The sequence below is a fragment of the Petromyzon marinus genome, unplaced genomic scaffold, assembly GCF_048934315.1.
Source record: "Petromyzon marinus isolate PM22_M1 ecotype Great Lakes invasive population unplaced genomic scaffold, UKy_Petmar_22M1.pri1.0 PM_Scaffold_31, whole genome shotgun sequence".
In the NCBI taxonomy this organism is placed as follows: Eukaryota; Metazoa; Chordata; class Hyperoartia; order Petromyzontiformes; family Petromyzontidae; genus Petromyzon; species Petromyzon marinus.
Window position 1 is genome coordinate 655553 of NW_027423291.1, and position 22321 is coordinate 677873.

The window sequence follows — 22321 nt, forward strand, 5'->3', positions numbered from 1 at the left end:
ACGGACAGGCGGTGAGTGCCGGGTGATGGAGGGGGGGTGAGGGAGTGGATTGCAGGGTGAGTGAGTTAATGAGGAGAATTAATAGGTGAGGAGGGTGAGTGAGTTGAAGGGTGAGGTGAGTGAGTGGGTGAGTGGTGAGTTCACGACAGGGAGATTGGGGCTGAGTGAGTGAACGCAGCGCACGGTAAAGATCCCCTGAGAGCATTCGCAAGAGTTGGACATTGAGTGCCGCTGTCAGGGTCCACACGCAAATTACTCACTTGGCATGATATACAAATTAACCATTTTAAACGATTATAACTTTTATAAAACGTACGCTATTTGCCAGAACTAATGCGATGTGCGTTTAGCATATTTGTAGCACGTTAACCAACGTCAACATCGTCATTTAGAGTAACCATTAGTCCATACGTGTCACTTGCTAATAGTCCCCGGGTCAATCACAACTTTGCCGTGCGTGCAGGCTTTGTCTCTGGCTGCTCGCTAGGGCTGCGATGCCTTTCCATGCCACAAGATGACGTTCATTGCTCCTTCCACACCGCGACAATATTTACTGCAGTGTTCTATAACGCGGTAGTTGCGTTGCTGAATAACACCGCGTTGTGTAAACTCCCTCGTTACAATGACTAATACAGGGTAAAGCACAGTCCGTGATAACAGCGTGAGATGCGTGTGTCGGCTGAACAAAGACTGAGGCGCGTGGGGAGCATCAGGAAGCATCCAGCAGCATCCCAATGCCTCGTGTGACGCTGTGCCCAGGCAGCCGAACAACCGCACATTCCTACTCGCGCGACGTGGTTCTGTTGACTCAATCGCGTTATATCCACTTAGCATCCGCGTTATAAAACGTGTTCCCTATTACATCCATCGTGCCATATCCAAATGGCGTTATGAAAACACGCGTTGAGGCAGAACGAACTCCATAAACTATTTTTATTTTACCAGGTGAGACCCACTGAGCTATGTGGCTGTTTTTCAGAAGCGACCTTTCCACAAATGATAGATCAGCGAAATGGCTAATCACATAGAAATGTGTAGCACCAGCCACAAATACTCTAGACATGGGATCCGCTTTGACAGGGTCAGTGTCTACTTAGATTCACTCACTCCGCCTATTGTCATGTGGCGTGTGCAGCTGCGTCGTGACACTTGGTAGAGTGCTGTCTTTGAGGCAGAGAACTTTAAAACCGTGTGCAGTGGTTAATTTGCTTAACAGCTTTACACTGAACTCCTTGCTTGTGGTAAAACATGTTTACGACTTTGCTGATCGAGAACTATGCAGATTTAGATTCATAGTAACATGTACTTGGTGTGAGATGAACTTCCAAACAATTTCCTTTGCTCAACATCTTGGAATTAATGTCTTTTTAAATGGTCAGCTTAAGTGATTCCGTGATGTTTATGTAACTTGACCATTAAGATAATCTATGAAGCACAATTATTTCAATATTATTTGTCATAATTAAACTTTAAAATGAACCCATATGTGATATTATATTGCCTGATTATTTTATTTTTTAACGTAGTCTACATGCTCTTCTGGGGATATTACCCCACATTTACCATTCATTGATGTTCCCTTTGACATTGGTAATTGGCATTGTCATACCATAGTAATTCATGGGCAATTATGTTATTCTCTCTGTGTCTATCTGTCTCTGCATCTGTCTGTGTGGGTGTCTCTCTCTGCCGGTGTGTTTTTCTCTATATGCATCTCTCGTGTGTCTCTTTGTGTGTGCCTCTCTCTGTGTGTGGATCTCTCGGTGTCTGTGTCTCTCTTTCCTTTTCCACGATGTGGTGTTGTATTTACATGCAAATTCTACCTCTAGCCCCGCCCACTTACCCTTGGGCTGAGCTTATCTCAAGCCAATATAACTTCGTGTTTCAGCAGCTTTCTCGCTATATTTTTTCACCTGATGATGGTTGCTTGTGTTGCGATCGAAACGTCGTGATCTATTATTTTTTTCTACCTACGTGACTTTACCGAAAGAACCAAAGAGTATTGTGGTTGTGATTTTGATAGTGATCGTTGTGGTGGAGGTGGTGATATTGATGGTGGTGTTAATGATAGCGGTGATTTTGGTGGTTGTAATGGTGGTATTGATGGTGGTAATGGTGGTTGACTATTACCCCTCTCGTGTCCTTACTTCCACCACCAGGTTTAAGAATCTGCCGGTGTCTGTGCTGGAGGTGGACGTCTGGATATCTGTGCGGTCTGGAGCGGTGGACAATAGACTCCTGCAGCTCAACCAGGTGGACGCACTGGGCAGGGAGCAAGATGGTGGTGGCCTTAGAGACCCACTTACTCCCACAGAGAGCCATAGACTCACTCAGAGAGAGCACTCACACAGAGAGCCAAAGTCTCACTGACACAGAGCCATAGACTGACTCACATGGAGACACATAGACTCACTCAAACAGAGAACCATTGATTAACCCACACAGAGAACCACAGAGTCACTCGCACAGACTCACACAGAGAGACATAGACTCACTGATGTAGAGGACTATATGCAGTACATCCTCGTCTTTTATGTAATGTGTTTCGCTTAGCGCACACCACACCCACTATAACTCGAGTAGCACATGACGGACTGCTCTTATGAGTGGTGTGGGTGTTGGCAGCGTTGTTCTGTATTGCTGGGAGCTGTTGCTGTACCGGTGCGCACTGTGTTACGTGGCGTGTCATCCTCTTCCTCAGCCTTTGTTCCAGCATCTGTGTGTAGTGTCATCTCACTCACTCCCTTATAGTTTTTACTCATCATATCTCCATTTCATGTCCTTTGTATGTATATTGATGAATGTAACATTTTTTTATTATTATTTGGCTGCTATAAATTTCCACGTCATAAGCTACTTCATTCATCTATAATTTGTGGCAAGTTCGCTTCTGAAATAGAAGCTAATAGCTTAGAGGGCTTTACTAGGTAAGATAAAAATAGTTTATTTTTATTTTTTTGTGATTTGCTTACCTTTCCTATACTTTTCACTTCTATTGTGTTTTTGCATCGTTTGTTCTTGTAACTTTCTGTACCACCCCAACTGGAAATCTGTGAAAAAGGGCTTTTTAGATTCCTCCAGTATAAATAAAGATTATAATATAGATCTTCTACATATACACAACACATTTAAAATAAACATAGAAAACAGTGTACTGTACTCTCAATTAAAAATAATAATAAAAGTTATATTGTGCTAAAACGGAGTCTCCCCCTTTACCGTTTTTCCTTGTAGAAAAGTTTTCTGCTTGACGTAAAATAGCTTTAAGCAGCAATTTTCGACAACGCAACCCCCGCGTTAAGCAAGGATATGTTGTACTCACTTACACAGAGAGACATAGTCTCCAACTTGATTTGGCACTTTCGTGACTGCAGGAATTACTCTTTGGTTATTTCGGTAAAGTCACGTAGACATAGACTCGCACAGAAAGCCACAAACTCACTCGAACAGAGAGACTTGGAGTCAATCACACAGAGCCATCGACTCATTCAAACACAGATGATGATAACAGATACCCATGAACTCACATTGAGACCCATGGACTCACACAGAGACCAGTAAACTTACCAGACCCGTAGACTCACAGAGACGCATAGACTTACAGAGAGGTATAGACTTACACAGAGACCCATAGACTTACAGAGAGGTAAAGACTTACACAGAGACCCATAGACTGGTGAACGAGATTTGAACTCGGATCACCAGATTTGTAGCACAGCACATTCGCCGATACACTACCGTTCACCTTACACACTCACACACGCACTCACATGCTCACTCATTCACGCAACCAGACGCTCACTTACACATTCAATCAATCACTCAATCACTCACACACTCGCGTTTTATTGCATGTAGCAATATCTTCAGGAGCTAAATGTCAATTATTGAGGTCTGTTAAGATAAGCGAGTGTGTGGGTGTGTGGATGACATAGCAATAGTGGGTGAGTAGGTGAGTGAAGAGGTGAGCTCAGTAGCATGTTGCAGGTCTTCCCCAGGACAAGGCGGGTCATATTTAGGGTGTGTAACATGTTGATTGACTGGGTTGAGTGTTGTGTTTGTGAGCGAGTAGGTGAGCTCACTCGAATGTCGCAGGTCTCGCCCAGCGTTTTCCAATCAAAGATTAAACAGATGAATGAGTGTTGGGATTTTTGTTATTGTTTTCAGGTGAGCAGCACCACCTTAACACAAATATCTGTATTACACCTTCATCCATGTAATAGCTGTGTCCGTCTTACACCTCCATTTTCTTAGAAGCCTCTGGATTTGACATAGGGCATCTTTTTCTGTGTGTGTGTCTGTGTGACCCAGTCCTGAACCTTCCCTCGGTCGACTCACCCTCTAAAGAGTACCTGGTGCAGTGTCTATAATAAACATCAGCAATTTGGAGAGACAAAGGTGGCCGCGTGCATGGTGTTGGCCACATCACATTCCCACAGCGAATTTTGTCGAACCATCGAACAAAGGCGGTCGCTGCATCGCACTTTCAGAAGCGCTTCTGCGGCCGTCTCGAACGCTCTTCCTTCTGATATTAGAAGCCACTGGAGCTGTGCACTTTTACATCTAGATTGACAACTCATTTCTTTAGAACTACTTTTTGTGCTTACTTTGTTGCCCTTCCCCTGCACCTCCGATTAGCACGGTTGGCTACGTACCGTGCAAAAGAAGTTCAACATACAAAATACATACCACCCCCTCGTGTGTTCCACAGCACAAGGCTCCACAACTTGCCCTAACATGTCTATTGAGGCTACTTTGGTGACCTGTGTGTGTGTGCATAATTAATTATCATTATTTTATTAAATGGCCTTCATCAACAAAGGACATGAGTCCATTGAGGGACGGGGACAGCGTGGGACCCTTCGTGGAGCCGATTCTCGCAATGGCGGAGGAAGAGTTGGAGGGATGCAGCAGAGGAGGGGGTGGCACCGCACGATGTTCGTGCTGAGAGTGAACGTGGCACTGGGGGAGGCTCCGGAGTTGGGCCTCTTCAGGGCGACTGGCGATAGAGTGGAGAAGTCGAGGTGAGAGTGACTCGGGGAATGGGGGTGAGGTGAGTGGAGGGGTGACTCGGGGAGTGAGATTAGTGGAGGGGTGACTAGGGGAGTGGACGTGCACCTGATTATGCACGAATGTGAGTGGACTGCCCATGCATTCATTATCATTATGGGCATCATCACCAGTGGTAAATCCACTGTTTGATGAAGGCCTCCCCAAACCAACGTCACTTCTCGTGACGCCTGCGCTGTGACAATCGGCCCCAGCACCTCCTGTGCATGAGCTTCCCACCTCCTCCCCTCCAAGTTACTCTTGATCATCAGCCATCGTCACTTCCAGAAACGTTTTCATCTGCGTGTTGCTCTTTCCTTCTCATCATGGTCAACATGAGGAGGGATCCTACCTCTGTGTATGTTCTCTCATCTGCGCGTTCCTCTGTCTTGGTGTGATTTCGAGCACGCGTCTCTGCATGCTTCTCTGCGCAGGGTTTGTTCTGTACGTGTTTTTTGAGCTGGTGGCCGCGTCTGAACCGTGTCGTACCCGTCAGGATGCCACTCAATACAAAACAAATGGAAGGAGTGAAATTATCTTGGGACCACAGCCTTGTCTCAATTCTTCACCCCTGGTGTACAAGTCAGCAGCTGGGACCATCACTGCTATCCATTAACATGTACGGGCTGCTAAGGATTCTCTTCATCTCTGGGTCTCTACCTCTAAATGATGACTCTGAGTATTGACCGCAGTGCGTTTCTCAGCTCTATCGAGTACCCGGTAAGATCGAGAAACTCTCAGCTCACACGGTGGCTTCGGGTGATCAGCCAATGAATACATCAGGATGTGCACCCTCATGAATAACAAACGTGCATTGCGGAAGGTGCCGACTGACTGCCATGCTGCATACTGCTGTATAAATAACCCACCCACACATGCACAAGCCTGTGTGGGTATGCGTATTATCCGGTAATTGTATAGTGTTTCGCGTATTGCGCGATGAACTTGGCAACACCAGTACCGATGAACTAAAGTGGTTTTGGGCTAACCCGATGTCGACTCAGCCTCCAATGAGTACCTGGTGCGGTGTGTAAACATCACTACTCGGGAGATAAAGGCGGCCAGGCATGGTGCTGGCCACCCTCCCCATTGTGTACCATGCTGGCTTTCATAGTTGCTCGCTAAAAGCACTTGCCTCAAGAGTCCGTTGAGGTTATACAGACAACCTTTGTGTTTGTGTTTAATGTTTTAATTGGTGGCGGTGTAATTTTAAATGTAAATTTTTTTCATGGCCGACTTGCACTTTGGCCACTTCCAGACCCAACAAATAAATCTGTTCCTTTTCTTGGTGGCGGTGGTGACGGTGGTGGCGGTGGTGGCTTTGGTGTATATTTATAGAGTGCCTTCTCTCTTGACATAACAAGCACAAGGCGGTGACAGAATGGAATGATTTAGATGGCAGGGGTGTACAAAGTTTGAGGAATAAGTGACAGCGATAGACAGTAATGGGATCGGAGAAGAGTAGGGACGAGAAGGAGTGGAGGCTTAAGGGGAGAGAAGAGGTAGAGAATGGGCAATGGAGAGGAGGTGGGGCTTTATGGGAGGAATGGAAGAAGGTTAAGTAGAGGGACCATAAATGAGGTTTGGCACAAAGAGGAGGGACAGAGACAGAAGATTGGGAACAAAGAGGACGAGAGAGGACATGGAAGGAGATGAAAGAGGCAAAATTATGTAGGGCAAGTCCATGGAGAGGTTTAAAGACCAGCGACAGGTATTTTAAAAGACAGCGGTAGTGAACGAGAAGCCATTGGAGTTGAAGGAGGAGAGGCAAAGTGTGAGAATTAAAGGGGAGATTGAAAATAACTCGTGCAGAATAATTTTTTATTTGGTGGAGGGGAATGAGGGCAGATGCGGGGAAATCAAGAAGAAAATTACATTTGTAATTAGAGGTAGCTCTGTTATATCAACTTCTGTGGGTGACTGTCTAATACATATGTGGTTCATAAAGCAGTGCACCAACCACAAATAACTCTGTCCGCGTGTGATTTTTTCTCACAATTTAAAGGATTTCAACTGCACGGCAGTGCGTACAGCTATAGACCCCTAAGTCGTATGCGCTGTGCAACTTTTAGGCCTTGTAAATATTCCCACACACATCTTCTTAATGCGATGTTTTTTTCAATTGTAGAGGATTATCATCGTTAAAATGTTTACTCAGGCACGTGTATATGCATAAACACGATTTGATCAAGACTTGTCACACTAGACTTTCGCGACTACAAAGTAGAGCAGTAATGCATGGTGCTGTTTTTGTTTTATTTTAATTACTTAGATTCACTCGGGGAGGGTACATGCGGAGTGTTTTTGTATCTGAACGTGTAAACGTGACTTTACCGTAAAAAAAAAGTATACTATTTTCACTGATACCATTGTGAAATCTATTGTTTCCAGCCTGCATAATTTATATTTGTTGTGATTGGTTTTCTCATCATTTACAGATTTGATTACTGTTACCTTTAGACAACTGTGTATGGGGTCACCATAGTGTAAAGGTCATCTCCATATATGGGGCTGCCAGAGGCATATGGCAAGAGAAAGTATTGATTACCGTCCTGCACTAATGAGTCCTAATTAGACGAAACCGGTCCACAGTTGTCTTTGTCTCACTGCTGCCTGTTGCTGGGATGGCCACGTGTTCTCAACGCTTTGAGTCTGTGGTCTAAACCAGGGGTCCCCAACCCCCGGGCCGCGGACCGGTACCGGTCAGTGGCCTGTTAGGAACCGGGCCGCACAGCAGGAGGCGAGCGGTGGGTGAGCGAGTGAAGCTTCATCTGTATTTACAGCCGCTCCCCATCGCTTGCATTACCGTCTGAGATCCGCCTCCTGTCAGATCAGCGGCGGCATTAGATTCTCATAGGAGCGCGAACCCTACTGTCAACTGCGCATGCCAGGGATCTAGGTTGCGCGCTCCTTATGAGAAGTCGGAATCCGTAACTTATTTTAGTCTGCGCGTGGCCTGCCCATTATTGTATTTACCACTTCCGTCCGCGCCTTTTTCCCGCACTGCGCACTTGTCTCAGTCACAGTTTTGGTATAAAGCCCACAAGCTAACCCTCGCCAAAATGAGCAAAAAAGAAACGTCGCTGGAGAGCTTCTTTGAAAAGGGGGAAAGGCCCAATGATGACCACCCCCCCAGTCCGTGAAAAAAATGTCTTCCACGAAACTGGTCCCTGGTGCCAAAAAGGTTGGGGACCGCCGGTCTAAACGACAACTTGGTCACAAATTCAGTTTTTCTGAGCTGTTGGTCTAGATAAGTTGGAGAGGGTGGGTGCATGCATGCTGCACACCTATGTATGGTTTTTCATCTAAGATGACTCCCTGTCCCTTCAAATGCCGTGAATCCTACACGTGGAGGGTGATGGTGGTAACGATGGTGTGGGTGGTGACGTTGGTTACGGTGGTAATGATGGTGAAAGTGGTGACGGTGGTAACAATGGTGTGGGTGGTGATGATAGTGACGGTGGTGACGATGGTGACGGTGGTGATGGTGGTGACGGTGGTGACAGCGCTGACACTGGGACGCCTGCACGGCGCGACTGCCTCTCAAGGGCAAAGCTGGGCCACGTGGTTTGCGAGGAATGCAATCCCCTTTGCACTTCTAAAGGGCACCCCCAGTGGCAACTTTTTTTTAACAATAAGAGGGCGACTCAGCATTTCACCTGCAAGCGGCTTTGCTCTGTACGTAGGGGTGCTGATTGCTCGATGTAAAATACAATTGAGTAATGTCCGATTATCACGGTTGGCTAAGCACGGTGCAACAGAAGGTCGACATACATACAAGGATCTTATTGCAGCCTCGTAATTTAATAACACACTGATCCACATTCGCGCACTTAGCCACAAACACACGCGCAGTTGAGCACACCCACAGCTAGACGATAACGCGTGCTTCTCTCGTTATCTGCTGTCATCTGGCTCTCGTGATCGCCGGCCTTGCCTCGCCACAGCTGCTGTGGAGTCGCCTTTGTGCAGAATATAAATTACAACGTAGAAACGCATACAGCCCCTGTCTACTGATCTATTTTATCATCTGTAAAACAAGTAATCCTGATTTGTTTACAGATGTTTTACTAACTAAAAGTCTATCCTCCCTTGAGCGGGTGAGTGAGCAGATGGGTGTGGGTGGGTGAGCGGATGAATGTGTGGATGGGTGAGCGGGTGAATGTGTGGATGGATGGGTGGGTGAGCAGGTGGGTGTGGGTGGGTGGTGAGTGGGTGGGTGGTGAGTGGGTGGATGAATGGGTGGGTGGTGAGTGGTTGGGTGGATGTGTGAGTGAGTGGGTGAGCGAATGGGTGAGTGGGTGGGTGGTTGAGCAGGTGGCAGGTGTGTGAGTGGGTGGGTGAGTGAGCAGGTGGGTGGTTGAGCACTTGGGTTGGTGAGCGGGTATGGTTGGTGAGTGGGTGGGCGGGTGGGCAGGAGGGTGGTGAGTGAGTGGGTAAGCGATTGGGTGAGTGGATGGGTGGGTAAGCAGATGGTGGGTGTGTGAGTAGGTGAATGAGTGAGTGAGCGGGTGGGTGGACGAGCGGGTGGGTGGGTGGATAAGCAGATGGCAGGTGTGTGAATGGGTGAGTGAGCGGGTAAGTGAGCGGGTGGGTGGGTGAGTGGGTGGGTAGGTGAGCGGGTGGGTTGGTGAGTGGATGGGCGGGTGAGTAGGTGGTTGGTGAGTGTGTGAAGGAATGGGTGGATGGTGAGTGAGTGGTTGAGAGCGTGGGTGAGCGAGTGAGTGGGTGGACGAGTTGGTGGACGAGTGAGTGGTGAGCAAATCGGCGAGCGAGTTGGTGAACCGGTGGTGAGTGGGTGAGCGAGCAAGCGGGTAGGTGTATGAGTGGTGGATGGGTTAGGAGGTGAGCGGCTGGGTGAGCGAGTGGGTGAGCAGGCGGTTTGAGTGGGTGGGTGGTGAAGGGGTAGGTGAATTGCTGGATGGTGAATGGGTAACTGGCTGGTGGGTGAGTGGGAGGGTGAGTGAGTGGGTGAGCGAGTTGTGAGCGAGTGGCAGCGCTGCTCGTGAAGCTGTGAGTCTGTGTGAGTCTCTGTTTAAGCCTCCGTGTCTCTGTGCGAGTCTGTGAATCATGAGGTGAGTTTATTTGCGAGTCTTAGCGTGCGTCTTTGTGCGAGTTCATGAGTCTCCGTGTCTCTCTCAGGACCCCCTGGATGCGTTGAGGCAGCTCTGATCGCGTAACTGTGAATCTCTCAAGGCGGAGTTCTCCAGTGGAGAGTCTCGCGTCTTGTCCTGGACTCGCACCCAGGAGTCCTTCGCCCAGGAGCGCCTGGATCTGCTCCACTGCCAGGACCACTGCGTGCATCTCCACGGCAACCGCCGTAGCAATCGCGGCAACCAACATCACCACGATGGTCACCGTAGAGACCGCCATGATTATAGCAACTTCCATCGCCATAGCAGCAACCACCATCACCACAGTAATCACCGTAGTTACCACCATCACTGTCAGCAACCATAGCGTAGCAACCACAATCAGTCTAGCAACAACCACCATCACCACAGCCACCAATATGGCAACGACAACACAGCAATCACCATCAACATAGTTGCAATCACAGCATAGAAACCACATTCACTCTAGCAGCAAACCACCATCACTACAGCAATCATCGTAGTAACCACCGTCACCAAAGCAACCACCATAACTGGAACCCAATAGGAATGAGTCATTATGTTGATGATGTTGACGATGATGTTTTTGTTGCTGCAAGTTGCAAATCAACTTGTTTCCAAAGTCCGTGTCTCCGCGATCTCTCTCCCTGCTATACTAAGGTTTTTAATTTTTGCCCCCCTGATTCTGCTGAAGATTTCCTCTTCATACTTCCTCGTCTCCTTGTTCTCGAGTGCCTCCTCCTCTTCTCATTGTGTTCTGGATGTCCGTTTTAGTTTTAGTCGTAGGTTGCATAGTACCAACCACTGAGGCATGGACAGTCCTAAACATGGGATTGGAAACTGCAAAACAGGGAGTGGCTCTTCTTTTGAATAAAACAATGAATGCGGTGTGGGAAGCTGCGAATCTCAAGTAACGGTGGGCTCACCTCCCCATTATCGGGAGTCAGGTAATGGTGGCTTGGTCACAGGAAGATGCGCTTGAGAGTCTTCCACTCTGGTGGTGGGTGTCCATCTCGGACCCCATTAAAACCGACAGTGGCCTGGTTTCAGCCAGCTGATGAAAGTTGTAATAAATAATTTAATAATCACTTGCAGTTGGGGTTGGCATCGCCCCCCTCTCCTACTTATGCCCATCCATCCTTGGTTTAACCAGGCTGGATTGTGAGCTCACATCACGTGAGCTCTTCCGACGGGCAATGCTTGAGTTGACTGGGTCATCTAGCCAACATACCCAGCCACCACATGCTCAAGTAGCTTATGTTGGGGCAGATAGAGGGTTATAAACGGACATCACACAGGCTGGAAAAGAGATGGACTGATGCAGTAAAGGAGAATGTGGAGCCGAGTGTATTTGCTGAAGACGGCGCTCAGGGGAGAGCTGCATTTTGGGGACATGGGTGTTACGAGATAAGAAATAGGCTGAGCCATTGTCCCAAAGAGCACTTGACTCTAGAGCCTGTATGGCTATTAGGGGTTCTTTGTCTTAGCTTTTTGTGTGGAGGAGAGGGAAAGAGTGCTCCTAGCATAGAGAGAGGGAGAATTACAAATATAATGATAATAACAATGTTGTCCATCTATCTACGAAAACATCACCGGCATCCCAAAACTAATTTTTTAAGAAATTCCTGCCCTGGGACGGCTGACCATTTCCATGAAACAGGTGTTTGGCTTTGTGTGGGAGGGAACCAGAGTACCGGGAGAAACTCCACGTTGCACATGAGAGGATAACACAGTTCTGCAACAGATGGAATTCACAGACCCGCTTGCTGTACTGTTGGATAAAGGCCTTCCTACATATTATCTGTAGTAATGCTTTCTTGCTATATTTCACCATTACGCCCATTATGGGTTGGTGAAGCGAGGGGGGCAGGACCGATTCTTCTGTCACTCGACTGATTTCAGGCCATGGGTTTCTAGTGCCGGTGCTCTAAGCACTGCAGCTGCTCCACCCGATATTCCTGTGCAACGTTGCACGTAAGATATTCTATCGCAATGGATTTTCCAGATGAAATATTTTCTGAAATGAAAAATGCAATGCAGGAAAAATAGAAAAACTGCCACGACACGGTGGGCAGGTGTGAGATAGAATGGATTAAAATGATCACGACTGAACACCCATCCCGAGCACACCGTAGTGGTGTTCACTTCATCTGGTGGCGAGATGTTAACGAACACCTTGTGAAAGGCCCAAGGCAGATCCCTGGGTTTGATCTTCCAAGAAGCTCATGGTCCACCCTAAACCGCATCCACTGCACAAACCATGGCAGATGCAGATACCTGATGCACAAATGGAAAATTAAAAACTCTCCAGTGTTCAACTGTGGTCATCCAGAACAGACCAATCAACATACAATGAAGCAATGTCCGATCCACATGACAATGACACACTGCGCTACTCTTGACGTGGTTATCTGGCTTGACCACCTGAATGTGAAATTGTAGTTGTTACTCTGCATCTACATCAGCCATCTGAAAACAGAAGACAAAATGATAGGGGAGGTAGAGAATGGGAAATGGAGAAGCGGTGAGGCTTTAAGAGAGGAACAGAATGAGGTTAAGGAGGGGGACTACTTAATGTGCTGGGGAAGATTATTCCAGTGTAGGTGTGCAGGGAGAAGATTTGGACGCAGGGAGATGGAGGAACAGAGAATATTGGGAACGGAGAGGACGAGAGGGGACATGGAAGGAGATGAGAGGCAAGAGAAGGTGGGGCAAGGCCATAGAGAGATTTGAAGATGAGCATCAGACATTTGAAAAGACAATGGTCGTGAACGGGAAGCCAGTAAAGTTGATGGAGGAGAGGCAAAGTGTGAGAATAAATGGGAGATTGAAAATAACTTGTGGGAAGTCTTTTTTATTTGTTGGAGGGGAGTGAGGGCTGATGCAGGGAGACCAAGACGACGAGAATTGGTGGTCCAGACGGTTAAAAATGAGAAAATGAACTAGCAGTGGGATAATAGTGGGAGGTATTAGTGATATAGTGGACGTGGCAAGTTATTAATTTGGCGGATCTAAATGGTAGTGGGCTGGGTTAGTGGTGGAGTGGGGGCTACGACTGGAGTGGGCAAGGCTAGTGGTGAAGTGGGTTGGACTAATTGAGGAAGTGGGCGGGCCTCGTCGCGGAGTGTGCGGGTCTAGTCGGGAATGGGCATCTCTAGTGGTAGAGTGGCCGGGGCTAGTGGGGGAGTGGCTCTGTGTACGAGTCTGGACGTTTTCGTGAGTCTGTAGCTTTGAGTTGATATACGAGCCTCTTTGTGAGTGTGTTTGTCGAAGCGAGACTGTCTGTGTGCCTCTGTGCGAGTCTATACACATGGCCTGGCACAAGCGTCGTGGTGATGTCACCGCCACTTAGTGGCGAATGGCGGTTGTTATTGAGTCTATGCAACCCTGTACGTCTAGCTCAGTGGGAGTACATTTCGCTGTTTGTCTTTTTCTATCAACATGCGTCTTTATATATCAATGTGAGTGTGTGGATCTCTGTGAGTTTATGGGTCTGTCTGAAACTGAGTGTCAGTGGAAGGCATTTGACTGGTAAGCCCTGTGATATCCACTTTTGTGGGCCACTTTCTAACACAAATGCTTGCACTGCATCATGAGATATCCAAACAGATTATATTATTAGTCTCGTGACACCATTAGTAGGTCGATGAAAGTATTGGGTACAATATCAAAAATATGCAATAATATTGAAACCTTTAAATGGCAACGCCGCATGAGTAAACAGGAGAGTCCTCTTGTGAGTTACACCGAGTTTGTATTCTCCAGCACGTAGTCCATGCGAGAAGTTTGAATGCTTGACAAGCAAGAGAAGGAAGTGGAGTGAGCCATATGGAAATTTACTAAACCTCCTGCTCCAAAAGCTCAATGCGCTGAAACTGAGAGCGCAGGAGTGGGGGTCACTGGGAGTCTCTTCTCTGTTTCCGTGTTTCATCATCACCACCTACATCACGGCTACCCCCAGACACAAATACAACACAAATCCCCCATATACGGTACACACACACAAGGAAACCATACACAGATCCCTCATGTAGTCTACACAGGCTGTTGGGGAAAGTGCAGTTAGTGAGCACCTATTTAGGCTGACATGGCACACGAGGGTGTGGTGTGGCCAGTGCCATGCTCGGCCACCTTTGTCTCCGCACTGCTGATGTTTACACACTGCGATGGGTACTCGGTTAAGGCTGAATATACAAATACAAATCTACACCGAATAGCAGAATCTGAATATTTATACTGGAGTAATCCAATGAGTGGAGTCAAGACAGGACAGGAAGTTACAACAACCAATATAAATACGATAAGAGTGCAAACTATAGTAAAGGTGAACAAATCACTTAAAAATATGGAAACAAAATAAACTCTGTTTTATCATACCAGGTAAGGCCCAGAGCTATTATCTTGTTTTTCAGAAGCGACCTAGCCACATATAATAGCTCGAGGAAGTGGATTACCACTTGAAAATTTATAGTAGCAAAATAATCTAAACGGATGTTTCTAAATGTGGAGGGAAAAACTGGAGGACCCAGAGAAAATCTCCATGTGTCCACGGAGAGAACTTGAACACTCCACATGTACAGCAGGTATCAGGGTCGGACCCCCAAACTCCTGCATACCAGCCGAGGAAGATAGCATCACACCACCGTGGCGTCACTTAATAATACATAATAGCATGCAAGTTCAAATTACATCAGATCCCAAGCTTTGGAAAGGCAGTAAAACAACAGCAATACACATTTCCAGACCACACCGAGACAATGACAGTCTCCCAATAAAATTGTACATTTAAATTTAATTATTGATACATTTTCTGGGTTCTTTCGGTAAAGTCACGTAGAATGGAAATAAAAAAATAAACATAAAACAATAAAATAAAATTCTCCCTCAACGTTTCGGCCACAACACAAGTAGCCTTCTTCAGGTGAAGAAACAGAACTGTCGGGACAACAGCGCTTCAATGAACACTGCTAAGCTTGGCAGCGTCTTTAGGAAAGCTACCCATATGGATGCTTACTTAAAACCGGATTCCCACCACCATCCATCCCAGAAGAATTCCCTCATCAAGACTCTATACCATGAAGCCCAATGCATTTCCGACCAGGAACACATTGCCAGTGAACGAGCACGTACACCAAGCTCTCAAGACTAATGGTTACTCCGACTACACAATCCACAAAGCCATCACTCCAACCAAGAAGAAGGATCCTCTTGAGGAGCCATTCAAAACCATCACCTTACCCTACATTGCGGGGGTCACAAAAAAGATCTCCAAAATCCTGAATAAACACAAGATCCAGGTCCGATTCAACACAGTACATAAAATCCGTGATCTGGTTCCATCTGTAAAAGATGTGGTTCCAGACATACGGTACCCGGGCGTCTACTAAGTTGCCTCTGTGGTAGCAGCTACATTGGAGAAACCAAACGACATATCTCGGACCGCATTCGTGAACATAAAGCAGACTTGAAGCACGGTAGGACGAATACCTCAGCCGTGGCAGATCACTGTTATAATTCAGTGGGCTCACATGACATTGACTTCTCCAAGACAGAGGTTCTCTGCAAGCCATCCGGCTACCATGAGAGATTCGTTCATGATATTGTAGTTATCTCAGCTGACAAAGGCAATGCTACTGTCATCATGGATAAAATAGAATACAACAACAAAATTAAAGAAATACTCGACGATGGTAGTTATACAAAAATAAAAAGAGATCCCACCAACAGCCTCGTCACACAAACCAACAAAATAATTTCTGATTCAACCGCATTAATTGATCAATCTAAACAGTTTTCGTTGAAACCTTCTGCTGCCAGGCCACCAAGATTATACGGCTTACCAAAAATACATAAAGTTGATACACCTCTTCGTCCCATAGTCTCTACTATCAGCTCCCCCACCTACAAACTAGCTCGTTTTTTGTCTGAAATCCTGCGTCCTTTCACTGGAAAGACCACCTCTGCGGTACAAAATTCTACTCACCTGGTATCAACAATCAAGGGTATTTCCCTGTCCCCAGACGACCTGCTTGTCAGTTTTGATGTAGTTTCCTTATTCACCAAGGTTCCTGTACCTGACACCATTGCAATCATTGAAGACTTGGTTCATCAAGGACTAAACACTGAGGTACCCCCCCTGGTGAGACACTGTTTAACCAATACATACTTCACTTGGAATGGAACTTTCTACAAACAAACTGAGGGCACCCCAATGGGCTCCCCCCTTTCTCCAGTTATAGCTAACATTTTCATGGAGAAATTTGAGACTGACGCCATCCAGACTGCCACTCTGCGCCCAACCTTATGGAAGAGGTACGTGGATGACACTTTTGTCATCTGGCCACATGGCCGGCCTGCTCTAGACCAATTCTTCGACCACATCAATTCCATACACCCAGCCATCAGATTTACCATGGAAGTCGAAATAGATGGCAAGATACCTTTTTTGGATGTCCTAATTAAAAAGAGACCTGATGGTTCAATGAGCCACTCTGTCTACAGGAAAGCTACCCATACGGATGCTTATCTGAAACCGGATTCCCACCACCATCCATCACAGAAAAATTCTCTCATCAAGACTCTGTATCATAGAGCCCAATGCATATCCGACCAGGAACACATAAGCAGTGAACTCAAGCACGTACACCAAGCTCTTAGGGCTAATGGTTACTCCGACTATACAATCCGCAAAGCTATCACTCAAACCATGAAGAAGAACCCTCTTGAGGAGCCTTTCAAAACCATCACTTTACCCTACATTGCTGGGATCACAAAAAAGATCTCCAAAATCTTGAATAAACACAAGATCCAGGTCCGTTTCAACACATTACATAAAATCCGTGATCTGGTTCCGTCTGTAAAAGATGTGATTCCGGACATACAATACCCTGGTGTCTACAAACTAAGTTGCCTCTGTGGTAGTAGTTACATTGGAGAAACCAAACGCCATATCTCGGACCGCATTCGTGAACATAAAGCAGACTTTAAACACGGTAGGACCAACACCTCGGCCGTAGCAGATCATTGTTCTAATTCAGTAGGCTCACATGCCATTGACTTTTCCAAGACGGAGGTTCTTTGTAAGCCATCTGGCTTCCATGAGAGATTCGTTCATGAGGCTATCCACATATACAAACACAGAGACAATTTCAACCGAGAAGATGGATTCTATCTTAGCAATCATTGGAAAGATTTGATAAATCATTTCAGTTCTTGATTGATTGTTCACGCTTACAGTGGCTTTCAGACAGCATACATAAAAACAAATTTCGTCTCCCCCCTCCTCTTTTCAAAAAATAGATGGACTAGTCCTGGCAAACTGCCAATCGTTGCGCGTGACGCAAACGTTATTTTTTATATATAAATAAATAAATATGCCGTTTTCTAAATAAATTTATGCAAACCGACACACCTGATGATGACCGTTTGAGTTATGGTCGAAACGTCGTGAGAATTTTTTTATTGTTTTATATATATTTTGTTATTTTGTTGTTTCTCTTCAACGTGACTTTACCGAAAAAACTAAGAATATGAATTACTGCAGTCACGAAAGCTTTAAATCAAAATTTAATCGCCTCTACGGGGAGGGTTTTCACATAACTTTAAGATCCTTCAACAAACTCCGGGATAAGAAAGCTCAGCTGATCGAGTCTCTCACCTTCCTGAAGAGATGCCGCGACTCTGGGGTAATACCAATCGCATTTACACTCACCTCTGCTACTGTAACTTCTTCTAATGCGAAACGAATTCTTTTCAAAACTAGCTTAGCTCTTATCTCAGAAAAAATCAGACTTATACGCACAGAACTAGATCAGTTAGACAAGACACTCTACAAATCACACTTATCATTGACGGCAATAATGTCCACATCGGATTGGGAACATGTAGACAATATGACTGCCTCTTCAGCTGCTACTATGTCGACCAAATGTAAGGAAAACCTGATTTCCAAATTTAACCTCCTCTTCAACAAAAGACCGGACCCACACACCAAAAAGTTAGACGTTAATAAAGTCGTAATTAATCGCAGTAACAGTTCTATTTCCGATGGTCTGAAATCCGTTTTAGCTAAAGGTCTAAACTTTGCAGTCACACCTAAACACATACCAGTTAATGATATAATTGCCCAAGTAGACGTTGCTCTCAGGGGCCTGGGTCACATCGCTGCAGACGTAGCAAGATCTGAAATCGCTGCAACCCTCAAAAACGCTAAGATGCCAGCTAGCAACCTCAGCAAAGATGAGCGTTTTGAATTATATAAATTAAAAAAGAGGAATGATATTGTAGTTCTCTCAGCTGACAAAGGCAATGCTACTGTCATCATGGATAAAATAGAATACAACAACAAAATTAAAGAATTACTCGACGATGGTAGTTATACAAAAATAAAAAGAGATCCCACCAACAGCCTCGTCACACAAACCAACAAAATAATTTCTGATTCAACCGCATTAATTGATCAATCTAAACAGTTTTCGTTGAAACCTTCTGCTGCCAGGCCACCAAGATTATACGGCTTACCAAAAATACATAAAGTTGATACACCTCTTCGTCCCATAGTCTCTACTATCAGCTCCCCCACCTACAAACTAGCTCGTTTTTTGTCTGAAATCCTGCGTCCTTTCACTGGAAAGACCACCTCTGCGGTACAAAATTCTACTCACCTGGTATCAACAATCAAGGGTATTTCCCTGTCCCCAGACGACCTGCTTGTCAGTTTTGATGTAGTTTCCTTATTCACCAAGGTTCCTGTACCTGACACCATTGCAATCATTGAAGACTTGGTTCATCAAGGACTAAACACTGAGGTACCCCCCCTGGTGAGACACTGTTTAACCAATACATACTTCACTTGGAATGGAACTTTCTACAAACAAACTGAGGGCACCCCAATGGGCTCCCCCCTTTCTCCAGTTATAGCTAACATTTTCATGGAGAAATTTGAGACTGACGCCATCCAGACTGCCACTCTGCGCCCAACCTTATGGAAGAGGTACGTGGATGACACTTTTGTCATCTGGCCACATGGCCGGCCTGCTCTAGACCAATTCTTCGACCACATCAATTCCATACACCCAGCCATCAGATTTACCATGGAAGTCGAAATAGATGGCAAGATACCTTTTTTGGATGTCCTAATTAAAAAGAGACCTGATGGTTCAATGAGCCACTCTGTCTACAGGAAAGCTACCCATACGGATGCTTATCTGAAACCGGATTCCCACCACCATCCATCACAGAAGAATTCTCTCATCAAGACTCTGTATCATAGAGCCCAATGCATATCCGACCAGGAACACATAAGCAGTGAACTCAAGCACGTACACCAAGCTCTTAGGGCTAATGGTTACTCCGACTATACAATCCGCAAAGCTATCACTCAAACCATGAAGAAGAACCCTCTTGAGGAGCCTTTCAAAACCATCACTTTACCCTACATTGCTGGGATCACAAAAAAGATCTCCAAAATCTTGAATAAACACAAGATCCAGGTCCGTTTCAACACATTACATAAAATCCGTGATCTGGTTCCGTCTGTAAAAGATGTGATTCCGGACATACAATACCCTGGTGTCTACAAACTAAGTTGCCTCTGTGGTAGTAGTTACATTGGAGAAACCAAACGCCATATCTCGGACCGCATTCATGAACATAAAGCAGACCTTAAACACGGTAGGACCAACACCTCGGCCGTAGCAGATCATTGTTCTAATTCAGTAGGCTCACATGCCATTGACTTTTCCAAGACGGAGGTTCTTTGTAAGCCATCTGGCTTCCATGAGAGATTCGTTCATGAGGCTATCCACATATACAAACACAGAGACAATTTCAACCGAGAAGATGGATTCTATCTTAGCAATCATTGGAAAGATTTGATAAATCATTTCAGTTCTTGATTGATTGTTCACGCTTACAGTGGCTTTCAGACAGCATACATAAAAACAAATTTCGTCTCCCCCCTCCTCTTTTCAAAAAATAGATGGACTAGTCCTGGCAAACTGCCAATCGTTGCGCGTGACGCAAACGAAATTTTTTATATATATAAATAAATATGCCGTTTTCAAAATAAATTTATGCAAACCGACACACCTGATGATGACCGTTTGAGTTATGGTCGAAACGTCGTGAGAATTTTTTTATTGTTTTATATATATTTTGTTATTTTGTTGTTTCTCTTCAACGTGACTTTACCGAAAAAACTAAGAATATACATTGGAAAGACGTTATAAACCATTTCGGTTCTTGATTGATTGTATTTTACGGTGACTTTCAGACCGCAGTCCATTCGCTCGCACTGCCTCTTAGTACCTTTCACACGACGGTCAATGGTATGGTTTTTAGCATGTTGTATAATAATAAATAGTATAACAGTGTAATGTTTAACATAATTCATAAGGCAATATATAGTATCGTAATTGTATAGTGAATATACAGCAGTGTTGTATACAGTAGGGTTGGTAGAATAATACATAGTGTAATATTACAAGTCTAATATTTTATAGTCTAAAGTATAGGGTAGTGTATAGTAATGCATTGTATAATTCAATGGTGGGGTTTGTCTATGGCAGTGTATATTACGGTGTATAGTCGTGTAATATATAAAAAAGTTTAATTGGAGGCATATTAATATAATGCATAATGTTAGAGCTTACATTGGGCTGTATATACGATATTATACAATGTAGTTTAGATTGGAAGGTTGTAATGTATAGTAGTCTAGTTTATAGCATAGTTGTAATGCAACACAGGATAGAGCAGCGCATCATGGCTGTTTCTCTTTCTCCCCCCTCCTCCGTTCCGAGCATAGTTGGACTCGTCCGTCTGAACAAAGCTTGTCGCTTTCCGTGGTGCTAACATTGAAAAGAAACCGCTACTTTTTTCGTCATAGAATTGTAATGTATAGTAACTCATTGCTAGTAGCTCAGCTGATTGGATAGTATATTGAGTTTATTGATGTTGATGTATACTCTTTGGTTCTATTTGGTAAAGTCACGTAGGTAAAAATAAAATAACAAAAATCACGACGTTTTGGCCACAACATAAGTGGCCTTCATCAGGTGAAGGGACCGGACTGTCCAGAGGACAGCATTGGAGTGAAGACAGCCAAGCCCAGGTCGCGTCCTTTAAGCTGTGTGGGAGGAAACAAAAGACGCCTTGACAAAGGAATTAGCATAAAATGATGTACTGGACCGGCAAGGTTGGGGGGGGGGGGGGGGGGGGGGAATTTTACATAATGTTGGTGTTAAGGGAAATAAGCTGCTATTAAAGTTTGGGATACCACTACTTGAAAACATATACTGTACCATTGAAAATTAGTTTAATGTTTGGTTTGATTTAGAACATTTTTACAATGATTGCTTAATTTGAAACCATCCTCTCGGTTGAAATTGTGTCTGTGTTTGTAAATCTGAATTGCCTCGTGGACAAATCTCTGATTAAACAACGTGGGTTTGCAGAGAACCTTGGTATCGGAGAAAACAATATCGTGATCACCTACAGCGTTGTAACAGTGATCAGCTACGGCAGAAGAATTCGTTCTGCCGTGTTTCAAATCTGATTTGTGCTCGCGAATTCGGTCAGAGACATGTCGTTTCGTCTCCCCGATATAGCAGTCACCACAGGTGCAGCTCACAGCTTAAAGGACGCGACCTGGGCTTGGCTGTATTCACTCCAACGCTGTCCTCTGGACAGTACGGTCCCTTCACCTGATGAAAGCCACTTGTGTTGTGGCCGAAACGTCGTGATTTTTGTTATTTTATTTTTACCTACGTGACTTTACCGAATAGAACCAGAGTATGGATCCTTGCAGTCACGAAAGCTTCAAATCTAGAATATTGATGTAGTTTATATTTTAGTTTTTTTTATCAGTTTACTATTTGGTATTCATTATATAGTGTAGTGCATACCCAGTTACTTTACGTAATAGCTCAACTTATTGAAGAATATATTGAGTACATTTATTATATTGATGTAGTTTATTCTTAGTTCTTTCACATCGGCTTATTGTACGACAGTTGGGTAGTTGCAGTTCTTTACCGTCAATATACTAAATGCCTCTGTTGATATGTAAACTCTGACTTTAACATAGCTACTTCCGTGACCAGTTACATGCTAACCTCCCAGTTACATGCTAATTTCTGACTTTAACACTCTGCTAA

At 45.0% G+C, this 22321-nt stretch overlaps 2 long non-coding RNA genes across 2 annotated transcripts; both read left to right on the forward strand.

The window, feature by feature from the left end:
- Window positions 1-2119: 2119 nt before the first annotated feature.
- On the forward strand, window positions 2120-4397 carry LOC142923158 (uncharacterized). Its single transcript, XR_012940565.1, has 2 exons — window positions 2120-2253; window positions 4312-4397. It is a non-coding gene; the product is annotated as an uncharacterized LOC142923158 (long non-coding RNA).
- Window positions 4398-4455: 58 nt separating this feature from the next.
- LOC142923157 (uncharacterized) lies at window positions 4456-10788 on the forward strand. The gene is made up of 2 exons (XR_012940564.1): window positions 4456-5024; window positions 10192-10788. It is a non-coding gene; the product is annotated as an uncharacterized LOC142923157 (long non-coding RNA).
- The last annotated feature ends 11533 nt before the right edge of the window (window positions 10789-22321 follow it).